This window comes from Plectropomus leopardus, chromosome 3, assembly GCF_008729295.1.
Source record: "Plectropomus leopardus isolate mb chromosome 3, YSFRI_Pleo_2.0, whole genome shotgun sequence".
In the NCBI taxonomy this organism is placed as follows: Eukaryota; Metazoa; Chordata; class Actinopteri; order Perciformes; family Serranidae; genus Plectropomus; species Plectropomus leopardus.
Genome location: NC_056465.1, coordinates 13731772 through 13750568, shown reverse-complemented (window position 1 = coordinate 13750568; position 18797 = coordinate 13731772).

The window sequence follows — 18797 nt, the reverse complement described above, 5'->3', positions numbered from 1 at the left end:
ATTGACTTTAAGGATGATCATATCTCCCCCTCAAAGTCTCATCAAAATCATGAGGTTCGTTTTTCTTTTTTTTATTAATGAAAATAATCTATCATTAGGAGAGGATCTCTGCGTTAGTGAGGGATGAAAAACCTAAAGTATCTATTTGATAAAAATGATATGTTACAGATCAATGTACTTAATTCAGAGCCTAATGAACTACTGCATTACTATTTAATTACCAGAAGAGGGGGCCCTTTATCTGCAGTCATAATGTTGCCTGGGTCGTCCTTTCTTTTTTTTTTCTTGCTGCACATCCAGAGCACAAGGTCAGGACCATGACAGGAGCTCTGGAGCTGAATCGAGATTGTGTTGCTTGAGGGCGTTTGGCAGTGACACCTACTGAGGTGCTTGACACATGCCTACAGAGTGACGTCTGTCTGATTACCTTTGTGCTACATACTTTAATGTCATAATTAGCATTACACAGGCCCATGAATTAGTTGACCTTTAAGTACAGCATTATGCTAATCATGTGCATTATATAAAGGCAACTTCCAGTTTGAGACTACTGCTCGAGCTCATCTCAGCCTGTGGGGAGTGTTTTCTTCAAATATGCACAGTTGAAAAGAGCACACAAGAGCTGTGCTGCCTGTTTTGCACTTGATTATCTGATCTGATTTTTTTTTTTTTTAGCATCGAAAACTAATTTTCTACATTCTGGTGAATTTTTCTGCATCAATTTATGGTGGAATTGTTTCTATTTCTGTTAAAGAAAACACAAAATTCAGGTGCTGGGGGACAATTCAAAATATAGAATATAATGCATTAAGGCTCTGCGGCTTTCTGTATGCATCAAACTATTTACTCTCCTTCAGATCAATTCTTCTCAACTTATGTTATTGCTGCTGAGATTAGCATGTTTATTCTTCCCTCCTTTATTGTGCCTTTTTGGGGAAGTAATCCCTTTAAAGGGACAGTTTACCCCATTATCAGAAATACAGATTTTTCATCTAATCTGTAATGCCATTTATCTATCTAGGTTGTTTGAGATGTCCTCTTGCCCATATATTGCAACTAGATGGCACTCGGCTTGTGGTTCTCTGTCTCTTCAAGGCGATCCAATAATTTTTGAGATATTTTGACCAAAATGTTGGATTTACCAATAGACAGTGGCATACTATATAGAGCCACACTGCTCACATAGCTATAAAATATAGACTTCAGCTTTAACTGATTACATCCCTGCTTTAGTTTAAGCATCAGTGTGGAGGTTTGCTGTAGTGGTGTGGAGGCAGTTTGGAGGCACAGCAGTAGGTGCGGGTGCCTCTGTCTTCCTCTACCAGCAAAACTAATTCAGCTCTACACAGGCAGCCTAAGTGCTGCAAAGCACAGCTTTATCCCCATAATGTGGGGAAACTTTAATAGGATGAGCTGATAAGAGTCAGGAGGAAACTGCCCTCCCTCTGTGTGAGAGCTGCTGGCATGAGTCTGATTTCATCTCCCAGTTAGATTTGTTCTTGTCTTTTCTTTCACCCCACTTGCCTCTGTTGGTCTGTTGAAATATATTCCTCTTGTCTCTCTGATGCCTTTCTGTCTGGAGCCCCCAACTTCAACTTTATAGTCCCAAAGGGAAAGTTGGCTGCAAACCAACAACTAAAAATATTCATGAAAGTACATAAAACAAAAATATATTAAAAACCACCCACAAATAGGACAAAGAAACCAAAATATGACTTAAATAAATAGCAAATAAAGGCAAAAATAAAGTCGCCAGCACTGATAAATAAAAACTCCAGAAGACACCAACAGATAACTCAGAGTAGCTCCTGTCACATTGATCTTTTAAAAGCATAAGAATAAGATCCAGTCAAAGTGAAGTGCTGCAGTATGAGAAGCCAACTGCTAAGAGCCAGCTCTCATTACATTAAAACATTTAGTCTGCTGGAAGAGTCTCTGACGCACCTTGCATTCATTTTGGGCACCATGACTCTGTAGGCAGTAAATATTTCCAGAGGGTTTATAGTCCCTAATGATGACCATTTATGCTAAAAGCATTTGAAAGAATATAATGAACACTGCAGGCAGGTAGAGCCTCTTCAGTTCGTGGCCTTCATCAGTGAACTGAAAGGGAAACTATTTTACCATTTACCATGATTTATGTTGATGCACAGAGAATATAAAGGAGCAAATTGAGGTTATATAAAAAATCGACAAGAAAAAAACTTTGCAATCCAAAATCTTAGTTTCATTAAACACGTAAGGCTGAAAAAGAAGCCGAACTGACTGACAACTGAATGTTGAAATAAGAATAAAAATGTAAAAGTTGAACTCCAGTGACCTCTTGAAATAATTTTCATCAGAGAGAGCCACTGGTGTCAAGTAATTCAAAGCTTTGGAGTCCTTATTTTTTGGAGCAGGGACAAAAAAGTAAAGTTAGTAATAAAGCATTGCAGTGCTACAGTATATATTAAGTCAGTTGTAGCAGCAGACCTGGAAATATGACATAAATCATAATCTCAGAGGGAAAGATAAGTATGATAGAAGAACACTGAAAGAGTATTAAATATCAGAAAAAAACTTTTCTGGTTATCTGGCAGCCGCTTTAAAGTAAAATAATCCAGTGAGATTATGTCTTTACCTCTATCATGAGGCCTGACATGTATTTCATTCCATATGGGATTATTACAGATGAATTTAGAAGGAAGCTTGTTCATATAACGAAAAGTTTGTCACCATGTCTTCTCTGTGACAGCAGCTTTGTTCTTTGTACCAAAGACAGTTTTCATTTTTGTTTGTTTGTATTTTTATTTGGATAAGGCAGGACTATGTGCTTAACAGTTGTTTTTGATACCATGCAATACAACTAATGTCAGATGAGTGTTCAAAGACGGTGCAGTTTGTTGAAGTGGTCTTGCAGGACATCTTGACTTGTTGTCTCTGCAGTCCTGTTTTAAAGAATTAGAGCAGATTTATCGGAGCTGCAAGAGTTAAACTCATACAGAGAGTAACTCAGAATAGTCCTACTATTTTTTCAACGTTTTTTGTGTTTGGTTTTAATTTTTTTCAACTATTTTCAGTTGATTTTCTTGAAACTTTTATACTGATTTTTTTGTTAATTTTTGGGCCATGTCTTGTTAAGTTTTTGTTGCCTTCTCCCTGTGTGTGTGTTGTTTTTTTGTTTTTTGTTTTTAAAGAAAACAAACCAATTTGCTCAGTTCTTAAAGGGTTAATTATTTGGATTGATGACTGATTTCTTATTTTCACTGAGTAAAACTTTGCCACAGAAAATGAATGTGAAAGGGAGGGGAAGGATAAGCAGAGGTGGGGTGGCATGAAGTGGGCATAGGGAAAGACATTTATTTTGGAGAGATTGAGAAGAAGGTCAGAAAGGGAGGATAAAGCTCAGAAAGAAGAAGAGTTTGGATCTTAAAGGACACTGAGATGGATTAAAGGATGAGAGGAGATGGACGGTTTGGAAGATCTGAGGAGGTCAGCGCTGCAGGAGGTACGCAGCATCACAGATATTAGTCATACAGCTAAATGTGGATAAGAGGCTTTTCAAATAGTTATGTAAAACATGGTCGAGGCTTTAAGAAAAGGAAAGTCCGATAGAGGTTGATGAATATTCAAATACTTGAATTTCAAGGAAAATCTGTCTGTGGAAACACAAAGGGGGGTTTTCATACTTAAAAGACTGTAACTTTAGAAGATATTCACTTGATTCAAGGGTCTCATCTTAGCTTCAGATAAACTTTGGAATATATTTTTGCGCAGAGTGAGGATTGTGGATTTTTACCACCATCTCTCACATTCAAAGCGCATTAAAAAGAGATCTCCATCCTTCCAATATGAACATGGAAAAATCTGCAGCAATGTTCATTTGGCCACCTGATTGTGGAAAGGCAAAACTGGTAACCTATCCTTTCACATGTACCAGGACATCACAATTACAAGATCAATGAAAAAAAACATTAATATGAGTAGTTAAAGAAGTTCACGAAACAATATTTGTAAACAACATTAATGTCATTTAATAAAGGGAGTGCCGTGTATATACGTTTTCAAAATACTTCTTTCTCCTCAAACACTTCAATTAAACAACAGTGTAAATTTAGGTGGATGTATTAGCAGAAATGGAATATATTGTAATCAGCATATTTTCTGTAGTGTAGAATCACCTGAAAATAAGAATCATTGTTTTTCTTTCCTAAGAATGAGCTGTTTATATCCACATAGGGAGCAGGTCAATGGAGATCTCCATGTTTTATTTATTTATTTTATTTTATTTTTATTTTTTTGGAGAGGAAGTGAACTCTGAGGCTCCCGGTCAAAACCTCCTGAACAATGAAAACTGAAGGAATTTTAACAATTTTTTAACAACAATTTTAGCTGGTTGCAATTTGCAATCCTCACCACTACACACCACTAAATCCCCCTAAATCTTACACACTGTTCCTTTAACAAAAATAAATGAATAAAACAAGAAATGGACAAAATGAAGAAATAAAAAAAGTATGAATTCATACAGAAGCATGTCAATGGATCTGTATATACTGTGCAGTATCAATGAAACTTTTAAGTGATCATAAAGAGTGCTTCAAAGAGTGCAAGGCCTTGAAATTCTAGAAGGCCTTGAATATAAAAAATGAAAAGCTAACCGGAGTCGTATTCCTTGTTTGTGTAAGCATACTTGGCCAATAAAGCTGATTCTGATTCTTATCATTATAGCTTTTATTCCTATTACAGCCCTCCACATGAGGCATCTGTTTTAATGAAGCTGCAGTGCTCAGATGTCCTCATCTATTGTGGTACAACACAACAGCACAGTAAAATTTATTTTACACATTATTGGTGAAATCTAATGTGATTTTACATATAATAAACACACGTTCAACCATTCACACTGCTGCATAAGCTATTCAATGACAATTAGCTCATTTCAGTGTTTATTTTGTTCTCAGAGCTGCACGTCTTCATCAATCTGCTGTCTCTGGTAAACAGCACAAGCACCATACTAAGACAGAAGTGTTGATGGAGGAGGGCATGATAAGGAAGATTAAGATGTCCATCTGTTGCAGAAGCTTGGATTAGTGTGCAGCAGAGCTTCTGATGCGGTGAGATGCTTGTACTGAAATGATTGGATATGGGAGACATGTATCTTAGATGAGGGGGAAAAAAAGATAACTGATGAGCAAATTTTACCTTTGCATAAATGCCACCACTCAATGTGACTCAGCAGCAGTCAGCAGGGTGCAGACGGGTAAAATGAAACTGCTGGGTGTGTGTGGTGTGTGATGTTTGCAGACGGCCTAACTCTGACTGACTGAATGACTGACTAAATGAATGACTCAATGAATGAATCAATGAATGAGTTGACCTTTGGATCCATGAGGTGTATTGATTCTAAAAAAAATCAGACCTTTGGAAAAACAACGATTAATTCCATTTGATTACTGTAACAAACAATGCCAAAAACAAAGTCGACCACAGGATTTTTAAATACTACCAGAGAACTTTGACATCCCTAATTTCCCATGAGAATATGGACCATATGTATAAATGGCATGATTACTATTTGTAGAATAAGTGTCTTTTCATACCTAAATCTCTGTCTGATATCATTTCAGGCCCCCACATCCTGCTAAGTTTCCCTCCTTCGTGATTACTTGCTCATCCCTAATATGTTTCACCTGCATCTGATTGTCACACCTGTGTCTTGTCTTGTCCCTTCCCCTTGTGTATATAGGCTGGGTGTTTGTTCCTTTAGTTTCAGTTTGTCTTTGTCTCTTGTAGCAAGTGGTTCAGCACTATTTTCCGTGCATTAACCTCCTTGTGCCTGTTTGTGTTGTTTTTTGACTCTGCCTTTGATTGAAGACCATGATAACCACTTACCTGATCAGCCTCTGAGTCAAGCATGTGGGTCTATTCCTTGTGAGCTTCATGACTGTATACAACTCAATTCCCTTTTTGTTACTGACGTTATCAATTTTATCTTAAAATACTATGGTGCAACAAAACAATGGTTTCAGGTGTAGCAACACATGTTTGTGTTATGTGGGTGTGTGTGTTGAAATACACAGCAAAAAATGATCTGCTTTAAGTGTATGTACATAATTTTCGTCTTTGTTTATAGGTAAAAAATGTTGTGCCAATAATGATATGTACTCAAAATGTCCTGTGTAATTACAGTATGACAAAACAGTGCTAAGTGTGGAGAGAGGTGTGGTGAGACTGTGACTGTTTTCAGCCCTTTGCGACTAAATACAGACAGAGAGGGATGCGCGTACACACACACACACACACACACACACACACACACACACACACACTGTAAGCTCTTTCTGTCCCTGTAGAGCTTCATATATAACCTTCTACTTGCTACCTCATTGCCATGACGATGGCCTTTAGGTAAATCCAAGGCTAAATGTCTTTGTCAGCGTTGCCATTAAGGGTCACTCCACAGGTAGCTCTTTTGTCTCCAAAGGCAGAAATTACAAAATGACAAAACGAGTCACTTTTTTTTCAGCAGCTGTGGCACATCCATTATCAGGGAATGGATTTTTTTTTGGCTTCTTTTTTCTTGTAGACTTGGCTGAATTTTGTAAACAGCACAGTCATCAGAAGAAAATGTTGGTTTGTGTCATACCGATCATATCAGCTTTTCTAAAGAGACAAATTATAGTTCTACGTAACGTGTTTGTTGTTTTTTACTGAGATGTCACTGTGTTTCATGTTGGGATAGTGCCACAAAAAGCCAGGCATTTTAAGCTAAAGATCTTTTCTTTACCATAACTAAGTTGTTTTTTTTTGTGCTTAAACCTAACCACACAAAACCACAGAATTGTCTAAAAGTAAAGTTTCAAAGTATCTGCCTCATAATAACATACAGATGTAATGTTTTCGTGGTTTGCAGAAATGTACAATGCCAACATTTTGTCTGGAGATTGGGTTGCGCTGAATGCTCAGGCGGGCAGAGATGCTGATTAAATTATCCATGACTTCATGAACAGCATGTGAATTTACACACAAACACACGCAAACACATGTTTGTACCATGCTCGTGAGGAACTTCATTGCCGAATGCATTTTTAAAGTCATAGTTTTGTTGGGAAATACACTTATCTGCTCTCTTGCTGAAAGATAGAAAAGACTAATACCATATTTGTATAGTTTGTTTCATCCACACAAAAATGGAAGTCCTCTCCTAAAACTGCACATTAGTCTTGACACTTTGGTTTTTGTATTAAATAAACAAAGATATGTATGATTTCCCCTGGTTCCAGTCTTTATGCTAATTAATTTTAATAATATCTTCAGATTTCCAGAACAGATGCAAGGGTAGTATTGGTTTTCTACTAAAAGCAAACCAACAGCACTTCAGAAAATGTCAAACTCATCCTTTGAAACTAAGTTAAACCATCCCTAAAACAGCCCTTTGAAGTCGTGAAGACTCACAAAAACCCTCACCTACAGGTCTATACTCAGACTGGTCCTCACAAATACAGAACCACGAGAGCCTACACACACATCTCCAGCCTCCTGGTATGTACAAAAGTATTTATTTCCATTGCATTGCCAAGGTTCTCCATCCCTGAGCTAACAATACTGCTGTTAACAGCCGTCACAAACTGCAGAGTGTTTGGCTTTGCTGTGATTGCTCTCCGAACTCTCATTACAAAGAAGATTCAACACAGCATTTTTACTCCACCATGGGAAATTTTGGGAACACATTTTTTTTGGGCGACATGCAAACCCCTGACTTATTTTGCAGAGGAGACTGTGGAGCTTTTAACTCCCAAGATTTATTTGCATTGCAATATGTATTGTTACTCCAAGAGAACTGGGTGCTTTCACTCTGCCTGAGAGAAGTGTCTTTGTGTCTCCTCAGAGTAATGTTAGTTTGATGTGTCTGTCAGCAAGGAGACAGAAAAAGTCTCAGAAACAGCAATAAAATGATCAGGCAGTGCTTCGAGACGGGAGAAACAGCTGTTGTGTCGGTGTTGGAAAGCACACTCTGGTTGATTATGAGTTTTTCTGCCAAGCATGTAAACAGGGGGTTCGCCATTTTGTCCTTTAGATTAAAGGGAAATCATGAGCCTCTGTTTCATGGCTCAGTGGAGGACAAAGACACTGATACAATAGAGCCAATATTCCTGTTGTGCTCTGGGTTTATTTGCAGTGTTAAATAATAAGGCTGGTGATATTGTTATTTTATTATAACCAACAAATCAAATGAAGCAAATAAAACCGTCAGTTTATTTTAACTATCAATAAGTATTGTTAAGCCCCTGCTTGATATACTATGTGCCTCTGTGCCATAAAACCCCAATGTTGTCCAAATATTTATCATTTGGATTACATATTTGATCATTAGAACACATGTAAACATCAACAGTGTCTTCACTGAACTCATCAAACAAGCAGATCAACCTTAGTGAGCTCTGTGAAGCTTTGCCATCCAGAGATGGAAAAAAGATCTCAAAACTGTCCAAAACAAACCACACCAGCCATGTTCGTCGTAATAGTAATGCACGTAATCCATGAAAAAATGATAATAAATGTTAGATGGATAAACTGATTGTTGCTTGTGCTCTTTCCAGGGGACTTTTTAATATTAAAGGATAAAATAACACTATCCTTAGCACCAGGAAAATAGTGAGACTGTCCCTTAAAAAAAAAAAGACTTGACTCGAGATTTTCCAAATCACAACTTTAAAAAATCTGTTACAATAAACTCAAATGCTTCCACAGGCAGCATTGAAGTCCATCAGTGTATCAGCACACATTAGATTTTGTCTGAGTGTCTGTATCCCAGTGGTGGCTGCCATTAAAGAAATATCCCACAGAGGACACTCTGCGGGACAGAGACATTCATGGAGATAGACATACATATATGGACATAAATACAGAGACACTCTGCTGTAAATATTTCAGCAGTTTATTTTCATGGGTTGGTTGTCTAATGGATCTAACACACAGCCTGAAACTTCAATTCTCTATGACATGTCTACAGTATGTGTGTGTGTATGTGTGTGTGTGTATTTCTCATGCTGTGGGGACATAAATCTGTTCACAGTCACATTGTGGGGACTTGCTTTCCCTTTGGGAACAAAATCCAAGTCTGCCTAAAGTAAATCATGTTTATGGGAAAAGACTGGCGTCAGGGTAATGTTATGTTTAGGTTAAAGATCCAGTGTGTGGGATTTAGGGGGATGTATTGGCATAAATGGAACACAATATTTAAAACTATGTTTTCATTATTATCACCTGAAATTAAGAATCATTGTGTTTTTGTTACCTTAAAATGAACTGCTTATTTCCATACAGAGCAGGTCCTCTCATATGGAATTTGCATGTTGTTTCTACAATAGCTCAGAGATGACAAATTTAATACTGACTCTAGATACAGTCATTCAGGTATTGGGATATTCAGGTATTTGTTCTTTTGCGTTGGTCACTGTAGTCCTTCATGCTTGTCACACAGCAGAAGTTTCAGTTGGTTGCATGGTGCAATCCTACTGCTGGATGCCACGTAATCCTACACGCTGGACCTTTGAGGGCTGAGGTAAGTCTCCAGGGAATGAATGTAAGTCAATGTTATGTCCTCTGAAGGGATGAAAACATGAGAGTGTGTGTGCTTGATTTCAGTAAAAGCGTGTTACTATTAGTTTATGCAAGACTGTTTGTGCATAAGTTTTAAATATAAACTTCAGTGTGTCTGCACTGTAAGTGCATGTTATTGGTTAAATGTAGTCATGGGTTTTTGTTTCAAACTGTCTCAAATTTTCTTGTTAAAAAGAAAAACTAAAAAGAAGCAAAGAATTGGTCTGTAATTGGGTAGAGATATTCTTGAAGGCATCCTTTGATGTATGAAGTCTGGTTGTTTGTCTTTTTCCATTGAACTGTTTGTGCACCTGGACCTATCAACACATTGTCTACTGATTGAAATAATAACCCAGTCTACCTCCAGGATGCTCTCTCTCTCTCTCTCCCTCTCTCTCTCTCTGTCTCTTCATGATTGCAGGTCTGTGCAATCAGAATGACACAAAAACACTGCTGGTCATCTCCTGATGATACAGTATATGTGTGTATATACATGCGTTTACATGAATGCACATGCTTGTTTGTGCTTCCACATGAGTTTTTCTGAGTGTATACAGGCCTACAGAACTAGGGTATACATGCAAAGGCTGTATTTCTATATTTAGATTGAGCGCCAGGAGACAAAGAGATGTAGAGGAAAAGCACTACAAGCAAAGACTGACCCTGAAATGGGACTTAAATATGTTTCTGTGAGCTGATGCATAGCCCACTCTGCACTATTTCATCTGAAAATAAGACTTTACAGAGCACTGAATGCATGCTTCATATTATGATGATCAGCTGCCCTTGTGTTTCACTATATCAGATCATTTCTGGTAAGAACTTTTACCAACTGTATAGTGTCAGAGGCTGGTCTTTGCATGAGTGCCTGATGCAAAAAGAACTTCTTAATGACACAGATTATTAACATTTGAACAGCAGGGTGTATGCCTCCTTGTCACAGTGTTGTGTGTGTGTTTCTCTCTGTGTGTGTATGTGTGTGTGTCTACAGGTGCATTTCCTCACCAGGGGTACTTGTACCATGGGGGTTATTTCTGTCGTTTCCAAATATTGCCTTGTGTACCTTGTGAGATAATTTGAAAAATGTTTTAATTATACATTTACATATTTAATCATCTGAACATCTGATCTGTAACATCTGAACAATATCTATTGAGACTGGGAGTGTGTGAAGTATTAAGCAAGCAAGGAAGGCTAAACAGTTAACAGTTGTTGGCTGAAATTTAGCTCAAGTAATGTGAGAAACATTCAGCTTTTGCCAACTCAGCCAAACCAGCCAAAACATAAACAGTTCAACCATTGTTAGAATATCCACTATAATCTTAGTATTAAATATAATGCAATTTATTATCTACTTAACTGAATAAATTTGGTACACGACAGTTGGTGATGATGAAGTCGTGTTGGAGCTTGTGTGACCCATCACATCATGGGAACCTCTGGTCTGCAGTATGTGAGTGAAAGAAGGAAAATCAGGCGTAGATGAAATTGAATGAACTGTGTACAAAATTATGCCTCCATTTTGTTGTATAACAAGTAGGCTCGTATGTGTGTGTACAGATGCTGTGTTATAGCAGTGAGTCATGTCTGGAGATTATGCTGGGAGGACTGACGGGTTAAACTCACTAAGAGGAGAGTGAGATACCACAGTGTGTAGGCAAAACCTCTCAGCACGCCTCGCTCACTGTACACAAGATGAGCAAAGGGAGGATCAAAAGCTTTTTAAATGAGTGATCTGCATGTGTGAGTGTGTGCGTGTGTGTGCACGTGTGTGAGAGAGTCAGTGAGAGGGGAGTAAACTTTTGTTGTCCATATGTGTGTATGTGTGTGTGTATGTGTGTACATGAGTATGAGGGTGCGATATGTTACACAGAGATCTGTAAGGATCTGTTAATAGCACAAATGGTACCTGTCCCTACTTACCTGCAACCTGATTATACTCACCTTTGCTCCATTCAACCTGAAAATAAATAAAGGTCATCACCAACTACTCACCTGCTCTGTTGTGCTGCAGTTGGGCCCTACCACACCCCACTTCAGCCTAAATAAACCGGTTCCCTCGTCAAAAAGCCTTAGGGATTTTTCCATTGAATTTTGGAGCATTGCACAAAAAAGCTGTGGCAAACAAATGTTTATGATACTTAAATGTTTTGTTCAGCAAGATAATCATTACAAATTAACATCACTTTTGGGATTTTTAAGCCTAAATGTAATCAGTAGAAGTAAAAACCTAACTTTAGGCTATTAGGAACTACACTACGATGGCATCGCCACACCACAAGGCTGTAAAGCAATGTTTGGTACAACTCTGTGTAATGACATTGTGTAGTCTCTTTGAGCCTCTTATAAGTTGCATAAAAGCTTCAGAGTTTACAAGTGGGGTATTTACTGACATTTTATGTTGGAAAACAAAATGTGAAAGTCTGTTAAGCTTGAGTTAACCATCAACCTCATTTCAGACATCTAGCCAAAAATCCACAGATTTTGAGACAAAGAACCAGAGGTGCCCAAATGCCAACTTATTTCTGCATTTTAGGACTCATTGGGGTTTTTATGTTAATATTGCCTGAAGATAAAGTAGAGGTAAAATGAGATGGCTTGGGGAGCATCACTTAGTTATCTACTTGAAGAAATAGCATGTGATTTAGTCATAAGTGCAAAGAATGCTATTTTTTATAATCTCATTATCTATATATCAATACTGTTTCCAGTATTACTTCTCTTCTACAGAACACAGTAAGGTTGAGATGAGATGAGATTCTTCTGGGTTAAAATGGTTCAGTGCAGGTCAGCCAAAAACTGCTGTGTTACAACAGACTGGTTTGGTGTGTTATGCATTTGAAAGGAGAAATAATGAATAAGATGAGATAAATGCTAAACATTTACTGGATAAGGTCAGGACTCTTACCTCTGCTTACTGCCCTCCGGCATGTCATTTTTTAAAATTCTTCACCTTTATCTCTGTCAAAATGTGGCCCATTCTGACACCACACGGAGGGAAGTGGTTACGGTTATAATCCTGGACAAACACAACACTCACAAGTGTGCTTTGATGCATCAGCTTGACTTGGTGGCTTTCAAGGTCAAACTAATCTTTGTGCACATAAATGATGGGATAATGTTGTTTCTGTGGGTGAAGCAGCACTGAGAAAACAGGATGTTTATCTCTATGTCTGAGGAGTAAAATACCCTCGTTGTTCAATACAGGAAGAGGTAAATGTGTTGCTTAGAAGCATTCAGTTTGTCCTCGTAGACGTGTTGTTTTGTCCTCACCTGAGTTAACTGAGGGTGAATTCTGTTTCCCACTTCAGAGAAAAAGAAAACATCAGGCAGATGTGTGAGGAACTCAGTAACTCTGCAGTGTCTGTTAAGAATAGGAGAAAGTACAGGAACACAATCACAGTAATGTATCAGAAGGTGTTATCTATGTAAATGTGTGTGTTATTGCCTGATACATATGGAGGATGAAAAAGTATTAATGAATAAATGTTTATAAATATAATTTATCTTAATATGCATATAAATCATTACAGAAATAAGTTAATGTTGTTGTACAAACATGTAGAAATAAATTTATATTTCGTTATGTCCTGTTTTATTTCCATATTTAACTTTTATTTCTTCTATTTATTTCCATATTTATCTTAACATTTAGGTTTTTTCTTTTGATTATTAATTTATTCCTTTATTTATTTATTCCTGTAATTATTTATACATTATTTACATGTTGATACCAGAGTCATTTGTCATCCTCCATAGATGGGAAGACAGTAAAAGACATTGTTGCCTTTTTTCTATGTATTTGAATAATTTATTACATGCTGATATTTGTGTGTGTCTGTGTTCCTGTTTACTTGTGTGTATCCTTGTGTAAAATTTTGTGTGTGTGTTTATATCCTCATCTGCATGAGTCTCTCAGCACTCCTCTCAAACTACCAGATGGCAATGCTTCCTAATCACAGTTGTGTCACGTAAGTAGTAAATCCCCCCTGTCGAAAAAACGACACACACTCACTGACACATGCTTGTGCACACATACACACACCTTGTAGATGTACTAACCTCACTTGAACATGCACATGCGTCACACACATCATTAATTAAACACAACACATACAGAGCTCTTGGGCTTTGCAGGGTTGAGTGGGAATCAACAAAACACAGTGAGTCTCTGTGTCCAATTAGAAATACTAAATGCACAGTGTCATCGCTTTAACAAATAAGATTGTTCACCCACAGTGGCATCAACTGTCATTGATATGGACGTGTCTAATTCTCATGTGTCTCCAGTGACAGCAGTTGACACAGTGAGCAGAGGAATTATGTCAGTGAGATGAAATCAGCATCGTGGAAGCATCATCTTTACATATTGTGATATAGAGATATTTTAGTTTAACTTGATACAGGGACATCTAAATGTGAGATTGAGTCAATCCACTGAGATGCTGAGAGGGATTGAATTGATTTGCATTCAGAAGCATCAATTTGGTTTTGTTCCCTTACCAATTCAACATAATTCTTCTCTTTTCCATCATGTGGTTGCATATGAAATACATCTTGGCTTCAGAATATGAATAGACCTAAATAGATTCATTTCATCTGAATCTGTTGTCACATAGAGGCGATGTTTACATCCCAGCAGATACATGTTTATCTCCTGTAAACATATCTATTCATCCGATGACTTTATTCATAGCAATATGACAGATGAGTGTCCTGACATTGGAGCTGGTGCTGCATATCTCATCAGTTTGTGTGTGTGTGTGTGTGTGTGTGTGTGTGTGTGTGTGTGTGTGTGTGTGTGTGTGTGTGTATGTGTGCGTGTTTACAATCCTTGCCACCACAAAGCAAAGGGTAATCACGTGTTCAAGCTGAGATAGCAGGGCCTCTATCTGCTTCTCTCCTCTATTATCGTGAACTGGATGGGACAGACTCAGATTGGCTACACAATGTCCATAAAGCCTGAGCCAGCAAGGAAGCAAGTGGTTTAAATGGCTTTGTGTGTGCAGCTGTGTGTGGAAACGCAGAGAGGGAACATGTGTATATGTGCTGTATTTTCCTCATAAGAATGCTCAGAGGCTTAGATAAGCAAAGAAGAAAGGTTGTAATTCCTCTGGGTTTCTGCTTACTAGGAAAAGAGACCAAATACACCTCAGGCTTATTGGCTTCAAGTAGATATAACACTTTGGTATAAAATCACAATACTTGAGTATAAGTTGTTCTGTATGCCACTACAGCCAGCATAGCTTATTTTCATCTTAAAAAAGTGAATCATCAGTGAACACGTCAAATGACCTACTGAAATCACTGAAAATCAAGGATGTAGCGATTCAGAGTTAATAAACCAGGCTGGAAAAATGGCCTGTTATTGACAGCAGATCCTTAACAATTCCCAGTGAGTACACTTTTTTTTTTTTTTTTTACCATATATACAAAAAGTGAAAGAATTCTCATGATCTAATCCAAACTAATTTATACTCTGTTTTTTCTACATTATTTCACTGTGCCTGACTGGAAAATTCTGACCTGAGGCTTTAATAACTCATTTTGACTAATGTGAGGTGAGGAGGTGGTGGAGACCGAATTACACTGTTTACAATAACTTCCAGGCAGAACACCTCCACATAATAATACATCAAGTGCATGTTATGTTACTGCGTTGTGCAAATGCTGTCTTGGTTAATTTTTTAGCCATCTAAAAAAGGGCCCAACTAAAAAAATCAATATCAATTTGTGTATATTTTATTTTTACCACACTGTCAGACAGACCTGCTTGTCTACCGCTGCTTCGATGATTAGTGTGTAAGGTAAAGCTGTGAAAACATCCCAAAAACAGTGTACACATAAACTGATTTTTTTTGTGTGGGTCTTTTCATGTAGCATTGACCGAAATCTCAGAACCAGTTATCGTCTGATAATGATTTAGCTCTTTATTAGAGTTTTGAAAATTTCAGTGCATTTGTATGTAAATATTTTTTTGTAGAGATGAACCAAAATGATTGAATATTGAATGCTCTTTATCCACTGGCTTCACCAAAAGTCCTGAATTATTGGCCATTGCCTCCAGAGGCTTATCGTCTCAGATCAACAGCTGATGGGGTCTGAGATTGTGTCTTGGTGTGCTGAACGGTACATTAAGGATGTGATGGCTGACTCCGTCTACCTTCGAATCATAATATGTTTATAAAGCCTGGAAAGAGGCAACAGCGGTAATGATTGGCAACAGAGCACCAGATGCACTATTACACACACATGCTCACAGAAAATGCTCCTGTAATTGGAAGCACAATAAAGGAAAGATTTAAACTACGCCTCTCCTCCTTGTAGCATCTTCATTTCTCACAGTGCCAAGCCTTAAATACTTTATTTGCATAACTCGGCCTCAATACTATGAGCTCCCGTGTGTGTGATCCTTTTCTGTAACACATAAAAACAGACTTGTTTCTTGACACAGGAGGCTGAAAGGGTCAACGATGCCAGAAATGAATAAATAACATTTGTAGTCAATAGGCTGCTGCTTTGCTTCCAAATCCTCATTTCAACAGAAACCTACTCTTGCGTCCGCTTGAGCAGATTAGACATGCTTTGTGGTGGCTGACAGACAAGGGATTTATTATGAAAAACAAAAAAAAACCAAGAAAAACACAAATCGCTGTGTGAGGGAGGCAAAAGGAATGCCATAATGAGCACTAATATATTACTAAGAAAATCTCAATTAGTCATAGTGTGTTAAATTAATCTCAACTCTGAAAATAAAGAGAAAAACGTACAAGGAAAGATATAATATATTTATATCTCTGAAATCTGCTGAAATCTGTCCGTTCTGTTGGATTGAAATGGCACACGACCCCAGTGCTTGGATTAAAATAGAAATTCATTACATGTCTTAAGCTCTTTAGTCAGAAATAGAATTCAAAGTTCATTTCATTTCCTGTTTCCTACCAGCAGTCAGCACCAGTGTTTTCTTTGAACCATGACCTCACCATGTGGCAATTGCATGATCTTTCTCTAACTCTAACCAAATCTCTTTATGAAAAACTTCTTCAAATCTTAATCATAGCACTGCCACATTATAAAACAGTTATGTTTTTCCATCAGTGTGTGTCACAATTCTAGAAAGCACTGGAGGGCTCAGACAGTGTCGTCTTGCAATTTAGAGGACTCAAAGAAATTTGCGCTCATGCTTACAGAAGAACAACAAAAGTTTAAAAGAGATTTGCTTTTTTTCAGGTTTGGGGATCAAAAAGTAAAGGATGTGTGTGGTTTTACCAAAACTAACATGCATTCACAGTTTGACTAAGCCTAAGCATGAAAAGCTTCTTCACAACCTCTCTGGTCAGTGGATTATTTGAGACAAACTATATGTATTTGACTGTGAAAAATAATCTATTTTTAAGCCGAAGAAAAATTATGGTCTGTGACTCCCTGATGCCATCCCTCAGGAATCAGTGCGAGGCAGCAGGGTCTGACACGGCGTAATGAACGAGGACAGACCGGAGACAGCATATGTGGAGTAATCACATACAACATGACCCGGTGACACAGTGGCACACACGCATACACAGTGGCACACACACGTTCTGCAGACATCCAAATTTATTGCAGAGAATTTGCAGAACATGAGAACAGGCATTGACAAAGCATAATATATAAACCCACAGGAGAGTAATATCGCCTATTTTTCCACATTATTCCCCTTCTTGTTGACTGGAACAGCGCAGTCTTAAAGTAGAGATGATTTACTGTAACATGGGAATCACTGTGGAAGTCATCTGTAATTGTAAAAGGAGGCAGATTTAAGATGTAGGTTATGGGAATTCACTGAGCTCATGTTGCTGAAAAGTTAATAATACCATTCCATTATTTCCATTATTTTCAACATTAACCTAGTCTCAAGGGACAAAGTTGAGTTATGTCTGAGGTGTATGCTATTTGCACTGAGAAATGTGCAATATTACACCTGCTTCAATATCTCTGTCATTTTTCATCTCTTTGTGTTAACTACAAAGAGGTAAACATATATGGATAGAACAAGAATAACTGTGAGTAAAACAGCTGATCTGTCTGAATTATAAACTGTATCTGCACTCACGGGTCAGACAATGCCAGAAACGGCAGTCACCAAACTTAGGTGTCTTTTTTGATGCTACCACTGGGGGCTACAAAACTCCGAAGTCCTGCACATTATGGCCACAAACTGTGGTAGTCTAAGAAATGTTATTTATGTGCAATTTATCTTATATGTGCAGTCTTTTTTAAATGTGCCATTTTTATCCTCTATGAGCATTTCCATTCTATGTTTACTTTCAGCTTTTAGCATTTATCATTTGTGCAATATACTGTACTGTCAACAGTATGTTTACAAAATTTCCTTGGTGAGACGTAATTTCGTATTGCTGTGCACTTGCCCTGTGAATAGTAAGAATGACAATAAAGTTAATTGCTTGATTTTGAATCTTTAAAGAGTAGCTGCTTACCTGTGTCTTGTATCTAGTAAAAGCACATATTTTAATTGTTGTAAGTCTCTTGAAAATCTCCACCCTCATGATCACAGCTTTGGACAATTACTTTCGACAAAAGCATTAGACCCTTGTTTAACACCCAGATGTGTCATCCAACCTGAGAGGAAAATTTATTTTTGCAATTGCAGCAGTGCCAAAAATTGCAGTTCATTGAATGTCCACTTGATGTTTGAATGCCCAACTGTACAGCGGAAATAAGCATGCTTACATCCTGTACAAAAAAAACGGTTTTGGTCTCTATAGCTTATGTTAACATTCATGACAATGGTACTGGGGTGAATTTCAATATAACTCACTCCTTTACATTTCATCAAAGCTGAAAGTTATGCATAATTAAGAATGAGAGTGCTTGGAGTGACAGGATGTCTTGAGCTATTGCCTTAGATGTAGCCTATAAAAATTAATAACAGAAAGAGTCCTTGTCTGCAGTTTGAGGTGTCCTGTCAACTCTTTACAGATGTTGGCCTATGGGGAAAATGCATTTTGGGCCGCAGAGGATTTTCTTTTGCTGCAAAACCACAATCCTCCACAGCTCCACCCTCTTGCCCAAATATGGTCACTTCTGGCTCCAAAAACCCAAGATGGCAACAGCTTAAATGCTGAATTTAAGGCTTTAAAAGGGCGCCCCACAAACCAGTGATTACTCTTTCAATACACTTTGAGCAGACAAGGTTCATCATTCACACCTTC